Source organism: Cygnus atratus, chromosome 18 (genome assembly GCF_013377495.2).
Source record: "Cygnus atratus isolate AKBS03 ecotype Queensland, Australia chromosome 18, CAtr_DNAZoo_HiC_assembly, whole genome shotgun sequence".
NCBI classification, from domain to species: domain Eukaryota; kingdom Metazoa; phylum Chordata; class Aves; order Anseriformes; family Anatidae; genus Cygnus; species Cygnus atratus.
Window position 1 is genome coordinate 3,109,486 of NC_066379.1, and position 18,352 is coordinate 3,127,837.

Below are 18,352 nucleotides of genomic sequence, written 5' to 3' on the forward strand. Positions count from 1 at the left end.
TCTTCTGGATAAAGAGGCCCTTTGTATCTTTGATGTCCTGTAAGTGCCATTCTCTTTAATTTTCCCTTTCCTAACAGCCATAAAGGACATTTTAAATGCATGAGGGACACTCAGGCTGCAGAGGCTATAGCACAGGTGTTGAGTGCAGTGAAACATTCCTGGAATGGACTCCAACAAGGGCAGCGGTCATTCAAAAGTCAGAGGAACCTGTAGAGATCCTAGAGGGGACAAATTCCTAAGTAGCTTTATTTGTTGCTGGCAGTACAGCACCATGTGTGAGACCAGAAAATGATCCTCTGCAAAAGGACGGTCTGCATGAAAAGGCAAACCCCATCCTGGACAGCTTGCACTGGAAGGTATGTGTGCTATAGGGAACCCCTGCCCAGTTAGCCATGGCTCTCCAGTGGGAATGCACAGTCTGCTGGCAGAGGAGCAGCACTACAACCCCAGTAACATCAGGTGGGAGAAAAGTTAACTTCTAAACCAGCCCAAACTGATAGTTTTCTCTAGTGCAGTCCCCAGTTGCAATAACATATTCCCTCTCCCCTCAAACCTCAGCAAAGCAGGCAAAAAAAAAAAAAAAAAAAAAAAAGCCACCCAAGCTGATTTTAAGGGTTGAATTAAGACTGAGCAAATGCAATTTTCTTGTTACTGCATTCAGTGAGGCATGCACTAATGAGTTATCAGCTCCGAGCTGAGCTGCTTTCCCTGCCCTCCACCAGCCTGTAGCAGGAGCCCTGCCAGCACAGCAGTGTTAGAGAGGACGTGCATTTCCCTCTCCTCTTCGCTGACATAGCATCAGCAACATAGTTTAGGTTTGTATGTAAGGTAGGCTGGTAGGTGAATATACTCAAACACAGTAAAACAAGGCAACACCAATGCCTACCTGACTTGCACTGTTGCAGCATATGGTGCCAGAAGCTATAGGACCAGAGAGCTTCTCAGCCAGGTTTTGATACAGCAGCTTATACCAGCAGAAGGTCTCATGTCTCCTGCTCCGCTAGAGGTTCAAATATATGTATGACCAAATTTACAAAGGAATTCCACCCATGCATTTTTTGGAGGTAGATGTAACCAGCCCATAAATTATGAATAACTTCTAAAAGAGTTTGGTTTGAACTGAGAGGGAACACATTCAGATGCAGCCTGATGACTTCAAAAGGAGCAGCTAATTACATGAAACAAAAAACAACACTGTTCACATGGGACTGCCCAGGTCAGCACTGGATGGGAATCCCCAAATCTAGGAGCAGTCCCTGAGACAAAGCCACAGCCTTCATCCGACTCAGACACCTGGGCAAACTTTAGAGCCAGGAATTCTCCTAGTCAATGAAAATCATGTTAAGAGCTCATTTACATGGGATTTCCCATAGACAGAGTCTGCATTAATGTTGTGTCTACACAACTCCATTGGCCCTGGAGGGTGGACATCATCTGTACCTAGGAAGGGGTTGCCATTTAACATCATCAGAAGGTCCTGGCTTAGCAGAGCACAATAGAAGGTAAAACTGGTGGTAAAAGAGCAGCTCCCACTTACCCAGTCTTCAAATTTACCTTTGCATTAGTGCAAGGAGAAGAGTAGGGGTGGGCTCTCCATCACCCTGAGCCATGGGCTGTCATTTATGCAGGTGCAGTCGGGTCTGGTCAGGAGGCACTCGCACAGCCTCAGCACAGCTGTAGGAGGAACAGCACAAGTCAGTGGTGTTCTGCTGCTGGCATTGAACATGGCCCCTGCAAGCAGAGAAACCGAGTTCTCCGTAGAAAGTGCCTGATTTTGGAAAGCAAGAAGTAAAAGCAGGAATTAGGCTTCTGGGGCACATGGGAACTGTGAAACCTGGGTTCCATGCTTGCCCTTTTTATTAACTTTCACAAGGACCTTGAGGAGGTGCTTTAACCGCTCTATCCTTTAAACTGGGGTAATAATGCTGTTGTGTTTTGAAGTGCCCAGAGACTGCCCATGGGAGCTGGGGAAAGACTTTTTTTTTTTCATTATTACCTCCAGCCTCAACAGCATCTCATAAAGCCATCATTCGTGCTCCTTCTTCAGAGACCACCTCTGGCATCACATTCCTTGCAGGTCATTGATCTTGCCCTTTCTGCACAGACCCAACAAGGGCTATCAGCAGATACCTCTGCAAGGTGGTCATGCACCCTGCTGAAGCTGTCAGCTTTGTAAGGGGTAGGCTGGCAGTGAAAATAGCATGAGAAACAGGAGGGAAACCAGCAGCGGGCAAAATACTGCATGTCAAGGTAGTAGAAGTCCTAGAGAAAAAGTCCTCACAGTTTAATAGAGAAGGTCAGACAGAAGTTATGTTTGTGTTTTCCAGCATGATTGGATTATAAATATAGTCAGAGGCTTAGGACACAGGGAGCTCTAGATTGTATTGGGATGCATCACTTCTGACATGAGCTGATGATGCCTTCGTAAACCTGGCTCCGCTGTCACAAGCCACAGCAGTGCGCAGCACAAGTGCAGTGGGAGCAGGCAGAGAATAAAAGACAGGAGCATGCAGGGGAGCCAGGGGGCAGCCAAAGCAATTATGAAGTTATATATGTTTGGCTCTATCCTGCGTTTTATTCCAATAGCTAAACAAAGGTAGATTGTATCATTAAGCTGCACCCATGGCAGGAGTGGGGGAAGAGCTGCCAGCTCAAGCAATTTCATGAGGTCATGACGCAGCCAATACATCTTTGATGTGCACAGGATACATCTGCTCTCTGCAGCCCACAAACCTGTTTTTTCTGCTCAACAACTCTGGAAAAGATTTTCAGAAGTATTTAGAGGATTTATGGCCATGCACTCCTTCAAAATGAGCTCTCTGCCCACGTGCGCTAGGCAGGTTGTTGGGCTCTGCCGAAGGTATTGGCACCTCGTGCAGTTGGTGCTAGTCAGCCAGCAGGATTTATGCTCCCAAAGCTCTTAGGTGCAGATAAATCTTCTCTGGGGTAAGCCCTGGTCTCCCGGTCAGATCCATGTTGAAAAGTTACGCAGTTTCACTAAGTCGGTAGGATGTCATTTCAGAGGGATGGTCTCAGACTGCTGCTCGCTCAGAGCTGGTACTGAGGAACAGATTTGTTTAACAACGACTTGAGCTGTTTATGTTTCCTATCAAATCTGCAATATCACAGGCAAATGTTTAACTGACTTCTGGGCAATATTTGACCTATTCATACCAAAAGTACTAATAGCCATGTCAGGAGTAATCTGTTTTCTGCTTTTGAATTCATCACCCATCACCACTTAGCCTTTTCCTAAGGATATTGCAGTTCTAGCAGCAGAGATGATTTACTCAACAAAAAGTTGGATAGATTAGATGGGTGGGGGGGATAGACAGTGCAGAGAGAAGAAATGATGTTATTTAACACGTCACATCTGGAAGACACAGCTGGATATTCTCGCTGCCTCTCACATCCTCCAGCCATGGGGATGCTCAAAGCTGGAGAAATAGGAAGGAATGTTGGTGGGGCACCTGCTGAAGATGTGAGCAGATGGACTCTGCAGTCGCCACACTGCAGCAGTCCCCAGCCACACAGCTTAGTGACAGTGCACCTTGTCACCTGTAGCCTGGACAGCAAATATCACTGTCCCTTACCCATCTTCACATTATCAGCTACAGAGCACTGAGGGCCGGAGCTGTATTGCCCTTTCCTAGGGGAGATGTGTTATAGAAGTACCCTTGCCATTAATTCCCCGAACTTTCTGTGCTTACCTTGCCTGCTGTAACTAATAATTAGGAAGCAGAAGTTTGAGGAGAAATCGGAAGGAAGAAAACTGACAGCATCCCCGAGGCTGAGGCATGGGAAGAGGTTTCTGGCTCTCACACAGGACTCCAAGTTCCACTGCCTTCTCAATACTGAACACATCCCTTAATCCACTCTATCACTCCAAGTCAGAAGTGAAATTAATTCCTACCCTGCTATCACAACAGAACTTTTTTTTTTTTTTTAAGATCAGAGATTTTTTTTTTTAAACAGCAATACAGAAGACTTCAGAATAGCCCAGCATTTAGCTTTGCAGTAAATCCCACTTGTACACCAACAACCCAATCTCAAAGACTCAGACCTAACCCCACAGGCATGCGACTGCGTGCAGAGATAACAGCCAAGCCAGGGAAGCCACCACGCAGCCAGAGAGCACATTCAAGCACTGAATGCCCCCTTGTTTGACTTTCACTAATATTGTTTAATTATATTGCTACAAGGCAAGAATTCCCATTTGTCGGCAACTGGGAAAGTGCTTAAGGTGATGATATTGTTCTGCTTGGGTGGCCTGTGCCTGAAGGTAATCTTTCAAAAGCAGCTGCTTTAAGTGTTAGTTAAATGGTACCCAGGGATTCACTTGACACAGGTGTCATGTTTAATCTTATTCATATATCAATAAAACTGGTACCATATGTGCAGGTTGGTTGGCAGCACTGAACCTCCAAGACAATCAATATTTCCATTAACAGACTCATCCTCACTGGTCAAATCCACCGCAGGCTCCCAACTTCAGCCTTCCCCAGCCTGCCTGCATCTAACCCCTGCCTTCCAATCAACTCTTCAAGCATTTATTCTCCAGGGATTACACTGCAGGACCTCAATATTGCAGCTCAGCTTTTATTTGTGCACGCACTTCCCCCAGCTACACATTAGCATGTAGCAGGGAAGGGGTGGCTGTCAGGGTTTAAGTATGTGCTGTTACTACATGTGTTTATCTAATACTTTTCAGCAGAGGCTCTCGGAGCACTTTGCTGCAAGCTCCATTGCTGCAGCCACAGAAAGGTCAGTGGTGACTGCAGGAGGGAAAGTCCTTGCCCCAGGAGTGCTAGGGACAGCCAGAAGACAGCCTGGGAGCCCTGATGCTCAGCATACGGCAGCGTAAGTTAATGCACATACAGGAGCTCGGGTATTTACAGCTCCGTGGCTGTTCCACAGCAGCTGCTCAGACGAGTGCTGTGCTCAGGGACACGAGGTGGCTTCTGTTAGGCCATGGACTTCCTCTAACAGCTCTCCCCAGGATGAAGCTCTGCTGTTTGCAGGACTGGGGGTGATTTTTTCAATTTAGCTGTTCAAGGTGTATCTAAAACTCATTAATATCCAAACTAAGTCTGAGAATACGGTGCCTAATTCCCCACACATCAGCCTGCTCCCATCACTCCCAGTCAGGGGTCTGGGAGGAGCAGTGGCAAGGAGAGCTCAGCAGAGAGCCCAAACACAGCTCCTTCGGACACTGTGGGGACAATAGCCAGGATCGCTTCTTTTCTGACACACTAATTTAAAGTTAAGCTTAGCAGCTCTTAAAGGAGAGCCCAATGCAATGCATCACCATCTCCGATTTGGCTGCCAATAGCACGGAGCAGCATGGCCTCAATAAGCCAGGACAGAAATAGCAGGAACGCTAACGGCAGTGCATTGGCAGGGCCGCATGCGAGAAGTCAGCGCAGAACCTGCTTTTTTTTAGCCGAGATAGCTTCTCATTTAGGTGAGCACAGAAATTTGCAGTTTAAAAATACACTTGGTAAGGTTATTCTCCCTGGCCCCTGCATTTGTTTCACTTGGAGCGCAGGGTGCTCCTTCCATCCTGGGAAGCTGTGGGCAAAGGAAGGCGCTCGCAGCCGCGCTGCCTGGATGGGATTCATCTCCGGACAAGTCACCTGGCAGAGCCAATCCCTAACTTAGCCTGAGAGACAGATTTAACACTCCCAAATGAAATGTTAATGCAGGAACAATCCCCTATAACATCCGCACCGTAAATAATTTACTTTCCTTCCAAGCGCTGAGGAAGATTAATGGACAGCTTTTTGAAAAAAAAATCAAGTTAAAACATTTGCAGGCCCCGGTGTCATTGCAATAATAGGCAGCACGTGTAAACACTGCAAGGACTATCCATTTAGGAGCGGCTCTCAGACCACACAGTACACGAGAGGCAGAGCTGCCCTTGCTATTAAGGGGGCCATTTTGAGTTTCCATTTGCAGCCGGGAGAGGCGGGGGATTCACTGGCCGGGCTCAAGGCACCGGTTATTTGTTATGATGAACTCCCCGAAACAAAGAGATTAAAATAAGTCCAAAGTGTTTCTCTGACAAATGTTTAACGTCACCCGCAAGATTTATAGCACTTCTGTTCCCCCTCCAAAAGCTTTTAGTTCAGTGGCAGAGGTTACCAAGGGCTTGTCCACTGGCTGCCGGCTTTATAGTTTTAGCACTGGCCAGAGAGTAATCCAAAGTTTCAATAATGAGTAATAGCACTTTCAGCTCACCATCATCATTTGTCCTACATCCATTATTGTCCTAAGAGACCCATCTCACTGATGTAAATGGTGCTGGCAGCTGGTGTGTCAGCATTTCACACCTCCGCAGCTGCCGGGCTGCGCTGGCAGCAGCTCTGCTCCCCATCCAAGCCTCCCAGCCCCTGCGCCCAGATGATGTCCTTGCTGCCACCTCTGGTGCTGGGAAGCCTGGAAGGAGTGGCCTGGCACAGGTATGGGCTCTGCAAAGCTTTTGGGGAGCGTTTCTGCTATACCCTTGAGACTGCTATGCTGCGATGAAGCAGGAGATGATGCTCTCCCCTTGTGAGCATTGCTGCAACACCTCAAAAAAAAAAAAAAAGCAAACATTGCCACCTCTTTCCCTCCTTTCTGTCCCACCCCAGGGATCCCTGCTTTTCTCCCCTCCTTCCAGGGGAGGGAAAGGATTAGACCAGCAGCAGCAAACCCACAAGGACCATGCACAGGGAAGGGGGATCCACTGTCAGGTCCCAGGGGTGTGGGCTGGAGGCAGGGGGTGAGGGCTGCTGGCAGCACTGCTCACACCTTCACACCAGGTAGCAGCCACTGTAGGGCCACCCATGACCACGGTGACCTGCAGCCTAAGTTGGGGCTCCCCACCCTGCTCCCCCTAAATCCACGTTACGGCCCATCATGCACAGACTCTAAGCTCTGTGCTCCAGTGGATAATCTGTCTGTATAAACACATTAATTTTCTCCCCTTGTTTGCTTTTTAAGGAGATTGCAGCTGTTCAAAACAAATGGCCCATGCTGCAAGACCATGGCAGAATATCACACCCAGCAACTCTAGGCTGCCAGCAGTGCAACCCACCAAAGGGACAGCAAAGTGGGCATGTATGGGCTACAGCAAATCTCCCGGAGTGTGAAAGAAGGTGCTGGGTTTCCCTTGGCATAGCAGTTCTACATGTTACCCCAGCAAGCTGTAAGTTCCTTCATTTCTCAATTAACATGTCCCTATGTTTGCATCACAAACTGCACAGTGTCCTTGTGCTTGCCTCAGTTTGCATCCATAGCACTGCTTTGAATGTTCTCACATTCCTCCTTCCCTTCCTCCTCACTCACCCAGGTGAAGGTGATACAGCCCAAACACGTGTTCAGCAGAGCAACCGAGCAAGAACAACAAGCCACCACAGACAGCAAACCAGCCAGGCTGATCTACAGGTGCAAACAACTCCAGGTGACGGACCAGCTTTCCAAAAATCATTAGAGGACTGAATCATCACAGCATAAATCACCAGTCGCAGCTATCACAAGGCTGGCTGGACACTAACAGGTCAGCTCTATTGCCCAGATGGAGAACTTAATCACCCCTCTGCTAGTTGGTGTAATTACTGCAGTTATGAATCTCTTTCTTTACCAAACCCTTTCACATCCAGCCCCTGTATTTGACTTGCTAACCTCATCCGTACACAGCCCTGCCAGGCACTGCGGTAGGTAGGTTTTTAACCAAGTAATAAATCAGGTGATTGCCTCCAGTGCAACTCAAAAGCTTGACTCTAAGAGTGGCTGAAGACCCTCTGCCCAACACTGCTGACCCTGGAGTCAGGCCAAGACAAAACTGGTGCATCTAAGCTAGCACAGATTTGGAAGCAGGTTGTTTATCTTCTTCTAAACAGCACACTTGAGAGCATCACTTTTACTTTTCCTCTACTAGAAGAATTTGCTGAGATGCTCACATGCCCACATGATCCCGGGAATAAGAGCTTTAAAGTGAGTTCAGAACTGCAAGCAGCTAAAAAGCCAAGTTGTAAAGTCTCTGTTGGACCTTAGTGAACTTGGACAAACCAAATTCTGCTCCTGGAGACCCTGGGCAGACATAATTGGAAGCCCGTCTTTTTCCTCCTTTGTGATCTGGGACATCTCAGTGCTTCAAAGTCCAATGAGCAGTAGGTTAACAGGACTCCCTGTTCAAAAAGGAACTGCAGTTTTCCATGTGACTACCAGACCTCTACCTTGAATTAAAAACTAGTCATCTTGGGAATGTTGCAACCCTTCATTCGTGTTTAAACAAGAAGGTTTTACCAGGAGAAATAAAGATGAATTACACGTCTAGTGCCATACCAGGACCTTTTTACACAAGGTATTAAAGTCACACGGGTCCTTCCCAGTGCAGGTTTGTTGCATTAAGACAGTTGAACACAATACCAATAATCTCCAGCTCTGAGGCTGCAGACAGCCTCACCAGCCATCCCAGGGGAGCCACCCTTCAACAAGGACTCACAGATGGGTGCACTTGCCCACACCTCCCCACCCCACCTCCCTGCACAACCCAAAGCCCTTGGGGGCTCTTCCCTAGCAAGGCATGTAAGGACAGGGATAACTTCAAACCCATTATGCAGATCAATGCTACCAGAGGCTTTTAAGTGCACCAAAATATATGGAAAAGGATTTGTTGTACACTGGGGTTATGAATACAGGTCCAGGCTGAAGACACAGGGGCTTGAAAAGGGGAAGAAAGTTGACAAAAAGGGTAGGTGATTTAAAGCAGCAAGGTTTTGATTTGAAAGGAGGTATGCTAATTCATGCCAGTGAGTGATTTAGCCCATCTGAAACACCTGATCGTAACTGTTGAACTTACAGCTGAACTTAACAGCTTAACTGTTGAACTAACCAATCTCTTAAAAACCATATTCCTTTCCACAGTAAAACCAGGAGGCATAGGCTACAGGAAAAGCCTTTGGAAGTTAGTTGAGACAAATCCAAGAGCAGTCTGTAAAACAGCTCTTAGATCCTAGAAGATTTATTAGAGATTTACTGCTCAGGCAGTTTGCAGAAAAAAATCAAGCAGCTACCTCAGTGTCAGATCCCTGCTTTGCTACCAGGTACCTCCTGTAACCCCACTCCGTGCCTGTAGTCCTTAAGTGCAGCTCTATCATCCCCACAGGCACCCAGAGGACACGTGCTACAGAAACCAACCAAGCCACTGCAGCTTCATGCATTGCTTCTCATCAGCCAAGCCACAGCAGCACAGAGCAGTAGCCAGCGAGCTGTAACCCTGGGTAAAGCACATCAGAGCAACCACTGCTACAGTGCCTCCTGATCACCCATTTTGATGGGGAAAGCCTGCCCCTTCACTCTTAGCCCTGTGCTTACAGGTATGTGATGCCACCGGGCACAGGTCTAAGTGCAAAGAGATCCCACTGAAGTAAATTACATTTGAGTTGGAACATATGTGAGCCTCAGAATGTGCTGGGATTGCAGATTGCAGGCTGCTAGCCACACTGCATAGCTGACCACAGTGCTCCCAGTGGATCCCTTGTAAATCCACCATCTATCAATTTCTCCTGCTTGGAGAAATCCAATCCCAAGGCTAGAATCAGAAAGCCCTTCCCTCCCTTCCTCCCTAGGCCACCTTTCTCCACTAAGGGAGATTAATTTTTCCCAGCTGTAATATTGCCAAAGACAGTAGGGGAAAAGTGGAAAGGGAAAGGGGAAAGTGGGGAAAAGAGCTTCATCCCAGAAAGCGCTGCAAGTTAGTGTATCCGTAAATCAAAGATTAAAAGTGAATTTCCTCTTCTACATGACCCATGTTTCCTCATCTCTCTTGATGAGACTGGGAGAAGAGGTTAAGAGGGAGCAAACAGAGCTAATGATTCAGTTAGAAAACTCATTACCCTGCTAGCAGCAGAGCCGAGATGCTCACACCTCCAGCAGCCCACCTCCCACAGATCTCTCCAGCCTCACCCGGACATCTCCAGCCTGGAGAATCCCTGGGGTCTCCCACCTGCGGAGGCACCAGGGGAGCCTTGCCCAGGGCTTGGCCAAGCAGAGGCTTCTCTGAGCTGGCTGCTTTACTGCAGAGATGTGGCTTGCAGCTGGAGGTGTGAGGTTGTGCTGCATCAGTGGGGCACTGAGGCAGGGTCTGGAACATCCATGAGCACCAAGGAGCCGGTGATTATGACTTACGACATCTATGTCACAGAGAGCTTTATCACAGCCCCTCCCCAGCCTCACACTGCTGCAGGCTGGTGCATCTTCCACCAGCAGGCACCAGCCTTAATCCTGGCTGTGTAGGGTAGAAAATACTTCATTGATTGCCTCATCCAGGGAGTCCTTCTGTTAGGAAAAAGGTATATTTTTACTTCATTTTTTCACTTCCTTAAAGCCAAAAAGCTTATTTCTTCTCCTCACCCTACAATAATCAGCAAAGCCCAATTCCACAGCCCGCTCTGGTTCTTGGAGCAGCAAGTTTATCAAATTCCTCCTCTAGGTTCAGTATTCTCCAGGAGCTACAATCTCAATTCCTGTTGTCCAGCAGCACACAGCTTCCTCAGCTGATTACCCCAGGCTCAGCTTTAAAACATTCTTTTACCCTTACAACACCCCCACAGGCAGGCAGCTGAGGCACTGGCTGTGTTTTGAAAGCAGCAGCCAGCTCTGGAGATGGGCTGGCTGCGTAACACCTTCCTTCCTGCATCCTCAGCACTGAATGCATCCAGGACAGAGCTTGAACAGATAAGAATAGCATAAGGTAGGCCTTTTCTTGCCTAAAATCCACACACTAATTAAAGATAAAAGCACATACTGAAGCCTTCCCTATAGAAGCAGATAACTTCTTGCTTTTGTTATCAGAGATGAGCAGTAGCAACCCCTGAACTGGAGAAAGCTGCTGCCACCTTTCCTAAAGCTCCCAAGAAAACCAGAAGGATAGCCCTGTATGGGGACTTTATAGAAAGCCTCATTACGGGCTGAGGGCTCTTAGCTGGGGCAGGGAGGGTCCCTCAGCTATTAAAGCTGGCTCAAAGGCACTTTTCTGCTTTTTTTTTTTTTTTTTTTGGGGGGGGGGGGGGGGGGGGGGGGGGTCGGGGTCGTTGGGGGTCCTAGCCTTAGATCTGCTATGAGCTCTTCTAACTTCTGCTTTATTTTCTAGCCTATTTATTTTTAAAGTATCTGTTTATAATGTGATCTAGCGTATATAAGTTGTAAATGTTGCTGCTCTGTAGTCCTCTCTAGGCTAAACTCCTTAGTGTAATTCTGGTATTGCTGCTCATAGGCAGGCAGAGCACTGCCAGAAACCTGCCTGTGTTTCTGGGGCTGCAGCAGGGATTTCAGCAGCTTCCCCTGCTGTTTGGGCAGCTGTGCAGGCCCTGGTGCCCTGAGATGCTCAGGAGTTGCTCTGAGCACCTGTTGTTTGCTGTTCTGATTGAAGGCCATCACTTTGCAATATATTTGTTATGCACCTGCTGAGTACAAAATGCTTTTGGGATGCCTGGCTGTGCTTGGATCTGCTCCAGGAACCCCTTCCTGCTCTGTTCCCCAGCAAGCCCAGCCCAGACCCCAGAGCTTGTTTGTGTCTGCCCAGTGAGCAGGTAGCTTGGCACAGCACCTGGCTCTTCCTAGCTCATTCTGGAAGAGAAAGATAAAATCAGAAAAAAAGGCTTAGGTGGTCAGGTAATCACCAGTCAAGGGAAAAGGGCTTTGCATCATAGAGCATCTCCTGAGCTTCTTCCCACCTCCAAGCTTTCTGCACATCCTACTGCTGGCTCCATGCCTGCTTCATTGCTTGTAGCAGGAAAGGAAGAGCTGGGACCTCCTCTCCACTCCACTCTTGCTGATTGAATGCTGGTTCTGCCCAGTATGACTATTCCTGCCCTAGGCCGTCCCTGGCTGCTTCACAGGGCTGTGTGTTGGTGTTGGAGGTGGAGGAGAGGTGGGCTGGTTGTGGGACCTACCTGCCAGCTGCTCCATCAGCCCTTGGTGCAGAACAGCCAGAGCTAATGCAAAGTTAGCAGCAACACTGCTGAGCTGGAGACAAGTAAACTGGAACCAGGAGGTGGCAACACAGAAGTGGCTGGGTGGGGTGGAGTATCTGGGAAGAGCAAGGGAAGGAAATGGGTTTTGTGTGACCTGCTTGGTGCAGTTTCTTGTGTCCAAACGCACAGCGAAGCATCAAGCCACGCTCCTTTCCCATTGCGTGCTCATGACATTGTCGGTGTTGAGTATCAATAACAAGCCCTGTGACTTTATTGTGTATCAAAGATTTGGGGTTCTGCAGTGATAGGCACCGTGACTTGTGGGAACATCTGAGGCCATTCAGCTGCTGTGGCTCCCCCAGGTCCTGCTGAGAGCCCCCAGCTGCTGTGAGGGGAGAGCTGGGGGGAAGATGCTGAGCTGCAGGTGGGCTGGGGCCACGAGGGCATCCCGATGAGCAGCAGCTGTGTGCTGTTGGTCCTTTTGCCCAGGTGCACGGTGCAGTGTGAGGTGGGAGATGGCAGATTCAGAAGAGCCCAAACCTGACCCATCAGCCAAGATCAGCCTCTTAACTAGGACCCCTCCAAGGGCAGGATGAAACCCTGCAGCAAGACATGTCACGGCTGTCCCACTGCTGGCCGTCATCCAGTGTCACTGCCTGACGCAGCTGTGCCCAGCCAGGTAATGTCATATTTATTTCTTCTGCTGGTGGCTGTCACAAGGCACTTGATCCAGGGTAGGCAGGAGAACTAACAATAGCGTTAACCTTTTCTCTCAGTAAAATAACCTTTTTAAATGTGCATTATTTAAAAGGGTGATATTAAAAGCCTGGCATCCCCATGGAAGTAAATCTTCCCCTCATAACTCTCCCCACTAGACTCCTTTCCAAGGAAGTGCTGCGTTTTCAGGAAGAGCTTGCCCAAAGGTTATTCTTTCTTTACGTGCCTAGCTAACTTAGGGCTTTTGTCAGGGTCCCTTCTCCATAAAGGACCTGGTGCTGTCCCTTCATGGGGAGGATCTGGATGCTTGGTTTGGGAGCCTCTGGCAGGCTCAAAGGCAGCATCAGGGTGCTGGGTGCTGCTGTTTGGTATGTGTGGAGATGCTCGACATGCAAAAGAGCAAATAGATGCAGTGCCAGTAGGTGGGGCTGAAGAATATAGTGTTTAGATCCCAGGTCTTAAAGGCGTAGTAAGAGCACAGTGTGCTGGCTTTGGTCTTTATCTGTGGTGCTTAGTGGCACAACATAATACCAATAAGTCCCTTAACCCCCTGGCATGGCTGAGCCGAGGTGCTGACGTGTGAGAGATGTGAGCTGGGCTCCCTGTGCAGTGACGGGGCACTTGGGGTCCGGATGGGGGCCCCGGCAGTGGGTGATGGTGGCAATCCCTGCAGTGGGTGGTGCTGCTCCCCGGGGCTGGTGGTGATCCCTGCTGCTGGGGAGGCAGCGGTGGGGCTGCAGGGGCAACTGCCCCTTGCTCCATGTCTACTCCTGCTGTGAGGAAACAGCCCAGCTTCACTTGAGTTGTGTGCTGCTGCCCTGAACCTGAGCTCTGGTTGCTTTCTAAACTGTGGGGCTTTGTGCTTGGGCATGAAAAATGGGCGCTGAGGGGCTATTTACAGCAAAGTTCCAGTGCACCTTCCCTATGGCAAGGGCAGACTCCAAGAGGGGGACCCTCCCGTCCTGCTGCTACCTGGGGTAAGCATGTAGCTGCCCATTGGAGACTTGGATGAAAAGTAATCTGGCTGGGAGGTGCTGGCTAACCCCTGGGTAATCACAGCCATGATCCCAGCCAAGAAGGGCTGCCTCGCTTGCTCTCCCACCTTGCACACATCTCCTCTGCTATGGGGATGGGTCTTTGTGTCTTCAGGGGTAATAGGAACCTGCTGTGATGAGCTGGGGTTTTTCTCCTCTGTGGTGGAGGCAGCAGGCTGGATATCATGGGATTAATCCAGTCCATGGGTGCCATTTGACCACCCTGGGCTGTGTTCTGCTGGTGTACAAAGACTATACGTTTTGGTGTATAAGATAATAGGATTTAAGGCTGTATGGGTTCAAGACACTATGGGAGGCTACACAGGGCCTCAGGGCATGGCTGGTCTTACTAGATCCCCATAGCATCCATGCTATGTGTTCCAGAGAAAACACGTTGTATATAAAATAGATCTCATTTGAGATCCAGAGGCACGGGCATCTGCAGCCTGTTAGGAATAGGGCCTGGTACTTCTCAAACCTCTCATCAGATTCATGTTTCACAAGCAGATTTATAACCTTGATGGAAAAGCTGACAAGCCAAACTCCAACCTCATTCAGTAATGTCTTACTAAATTGAAGAAGTCATAAACCACTTTAAAAAATGAAAGTTAGGACCAAAGGTTTGAGTGCAAGTGACTAAAAGCTCAGAGAAGAGCATCATGAGGGAGGTGGGGGAACAGGCTCGGGCAGAGACAGAGCTCGGTGCCTCGCCATGATATAAGACTGAGAAATGGCACTGGAGATTAATTTATTATAAGGATAAAAGCAGAAACTGTGGAGTAGGGAGGACTGAGTAAAAAGAAATGAGACTGAAACGAAGCCAGGCAGTGAAATCTGCTTGCTGTAGGAGGAGGGAAAAATAATTCAGGCAAGTGTACAATGCGTGGCTGCTTGGTGCAGTGGGGATGGTGGCATCGCACCCATCTGCAGGGCTCTGGGAGTAACCGGGAACTGCAGAAAGCAAAGAAAAGGGGAAGGAGGGCTGTCTGCTCCAGCCTGGGAACGTGAGACAGTGGTAGGTGGGAGCCCTGAGTCAGCCCGAAAACTCACGAGATCAGCTTTAAAATTAAGAGATGTATTTTTAGATGCAATGCTGTTGTGGTTTTTTCATCTACTTTTTGGTTCCTGAGCATTTAGGATGTCCTTGTTTCCTGCGGGTGCTCTTCTGTGAAGCCATGAGGGACGGGAACATGTAATTCCATTTTCAATAAGATAATACTCCTGTGCAATTTGGTGAACACAACATCTGGGTTTTTAAGAAAAGCGGTAAATACCAGAATATGCTGTAATTAATATCCAGGACTGGTTGTACCACTTTGATTTCATGGCGCACTGTTCAGGGAGCAAAAGGCAGAGCAGTCCCACGGAGATGGTTATTGACTTGCACAGCCATCCTGGGGCTTAATCTTCTCCCAGTACCCCAAAGTTCAGCGTCGTTGTGACACGGAAGAAGTGCCACCCATCATCTCTACCCCTCTGAGGACTCTCCCCAGAAGACAACCCATGCACTCACTCCTGGCCATCATGGATCAGCTCACACATTGGTCAGGGTGTGCACAACAGGGTCAAGTGCAAGCACTGGGAAATGCAGTGTGAGCTTCTAAAATATGCAAACTTCCAAGCGGTGCCATCCTGAAGCTTTCCCAAGCTTTCACCTGACCCCTCGTTGCTCCGGGGGTGCCACAAGGAGGGGGAGCTGCTTTTGGCCAAGGACAGCATGCGCTCCCGCATGGTGCAGGGCTGGCGGCTTCAGCTCAGAGGCTCCGGCTGCTCGGGGTGGGAGCTTGTGGCAAGCTGGGGCAGGATGGAACAAATCTGCTGGAAGAGCTGGAGAGCTTTTAAGAGAAACCAACTGCAAGTAATAGCGACAATGTTCCCTGTCCCATGCTGAGGGATGTGCATACCAGTGCTGGGCTGAGCAAAATGCTTCTAATTCCACCACTTAGATTGAATATCAATAAATCTGGGACGTTCTCACTCAGATTTCCAATTTTCTCCTTCCCTGTGTAGCAGCTATTTGATCATTGATGTTTTCTGAACGTCACCTCTTAGGAACAGGGAAAAAACGAGAAATTTCCTTAGTTTCCTCCAGTTACCCTCTGCCCACAGGCAGGGTCAGGAGACAGCACTCAGGTCTCTCACAGACCTGCGCGTTCACTGGTACAAAAGAAAAACAGGTTGGAACCTTCCTGCTAGTCACAGCATAAAAGACCTGCCCTGTTAAGCCTTGAGTAAATATTTCGACACGGTTGCAGCAATCAGGAACATCACAGCTAATGCTCACCCAGAGCCAATTTCTGGCTTCAGCTCCCTGCTCCAGCTGCACTGTGCCACTGCCCTGGGTCTGCCCGGCAGGCAGGGATGTGCATGTGTGCCAAAAGCACGTACACGCTGGGATGCAGAGCAGCAGCTGATTGTCCGTAGTAATTTTCATTTCTCTGCAACACCTTTGAACACAAATTTTTGAACACGGATTCTGCATTTGCAATAATGCTGTGTGATAAACTTTGGGCTGTAGCTGTTTTAAAAAAAAAATTTAAAAAAATGCTTAGTGAGCTGAACTAATTCCTCCATTCAGGTCGAATTCATCAAATCGGTTCCTAGCCCATTCCCCCCTAACATGAGGGAGAAATGAAATTTGAGAAAGTCAGAAAGTTTCATCTCAACATTTTTCTGTGTGCTTTGTTTCAAGATGATTTTTTTTTTAAATGTCATTTTCAAATAGGTTTGCGAAATGAGTGACTTCAAGTGAAACAAAGTTTTGGTTTCTACGAAGCAACTTTTTTTTCTTCCATTCAAGCAGTGAACTGAAATTAATTAGTCACTAATTAACATAGCTCTGGTGTTGACTAATTTGTGTCCAAGACACTAGATTATGGGGAGCAGAGATGGGAAGGGGGAAATGGACTGATCTATGCCAGCACTGGTGGTTACATTAAGGGTTGTTTGGAAAGAGAGAAGGCGCAGAGTCCTGTTGTGTGTGGGGTTGCATAAAGGCTCCCCAAGGGAGTTCAGGTGTACCCAAAGGCTTCCGTTGGGAGAACTTTTTGATGGGAGAAAGTGGCGCCATACGTGTTTTTTAGGGTCCTAATTAGGGTTCAGCTTAATGAATGGGTTTAATGGGTTGTCACAAACACTTCTGGCCTTGTCTCTGCTTTTTTAGGCATCTGGCTTTCCCGTAGTGCTGGTGGAGATGGAGACACCCAAAGGATGAGGGTGAAGTCAGCAATGTGGTCTCCTAAAATGAGCACGGGTGGGATTTTTCTGCCTGCTTCCTGGCACGGTGGGGGATTTTCTGTTTGCTTGCAGCAACGCTTGTGGCTGGAGGCCTGGGACCCGTGTCACTGCAGAGAGGGCATCCTGTGCTGGCATCCTGGCTAAGAGCTGCTCAGCAAAAGGCCCCCAAGGAGCAGATTTCCCCATTCCTTGCAGCTCAGCATGCCTGTGTGTCCAGGCGTGCCTGTGGGCTGCAATTAGGCTCTGTAATCACAGGGGTAGGGATGGCTGCATGGGACCCACCATGGAGCTGCAGCGGTTTGGGAGCAATGAATCACCCCGTGCCCAGCGATTATTTTAGCTCCTCACTGATGTGGCAGCATTCCTGGGGCAAAAAGGGGAAAAATCTTCTGCAGCCACCCCGCGTCCATCCTGTGCATGGTGTAATTTGGACAAGAGGCAAAATGACTCAGCCAAGTCCATGAGGAAAGTCGGGGATGGGGTGAAGCTCCCAAATACATGTGCAGAATGCTCCCTCCCTTTTGGGGAGGGGGAAAAAAAAATTCTGTTTTTTGCACAAGAGGGCACTGTCAAACAGCAGCCCCTCTGGCTGTCCCCATCGCCCTGGGGTCAGCAGGGTTTGTCCCTTGCACGTAAAGATGTGAGAAGGGAACTTTGCAGCTTCTTCATGCCAGTGTAAGGGAGCGTTTTGTCATCATTTATTTGCTGTTTGGAGTGGAATCGGTGGCAGCGTGGAGCTGCTTATCCTCGGCACTGGTGATTCAAGCAGCAGACAGACAGACGCACTTCGCGCTGTCAAGGTGCATCGCCCATGCAGGACCAGTCTCCCTGGTGAAGGGTAATGAGCGTGTTCCTCTCAAATGAAGAGTGGTGGTGGAGGATCCAGAAGTGCCACCACAAGGACTGCATTATTTATCGTACTGGCCTTCCTCCCCATGCATGGAAGCCACCCCTTGGGAGCACGACGCCTTATATCGGTTATGGGAATGGCTTGCTGGCAGGACCGCGTGCTCCACCTGGCGAATCAGTCTGCTGGGGGCAGGGGTTTGGGTGGGCTCTGCAGCTGACGCTGGGCTTTTTGCAATATTTTTCTCACGAGACAAGGGAGAAAGACCCTGAGAGGAGCTGAATGCCAAAGCTATTTGTCAGCTGCAAGTCTTGCAGCATTGCCTCTTCCATAATATTTCCAAGTAGGTGCAAGTGCCCTCCCTGCCCTTGCAGTTCTGGCATGCTCACACCCTCATCCATGTCCCCAGCCCCTGGCTGCTCTCCCTGCCTCCTGTCCTGGCTCTCTGCCCCTGCACAGAGCTGCCAGCACCTGGGCGGCCACAGTGGGACTCAGGGTAGCCCAGTGCAGCTTCTCCTTCACTCCTCCTCCTTGATCCTGGAGATTATTTCTGAAAA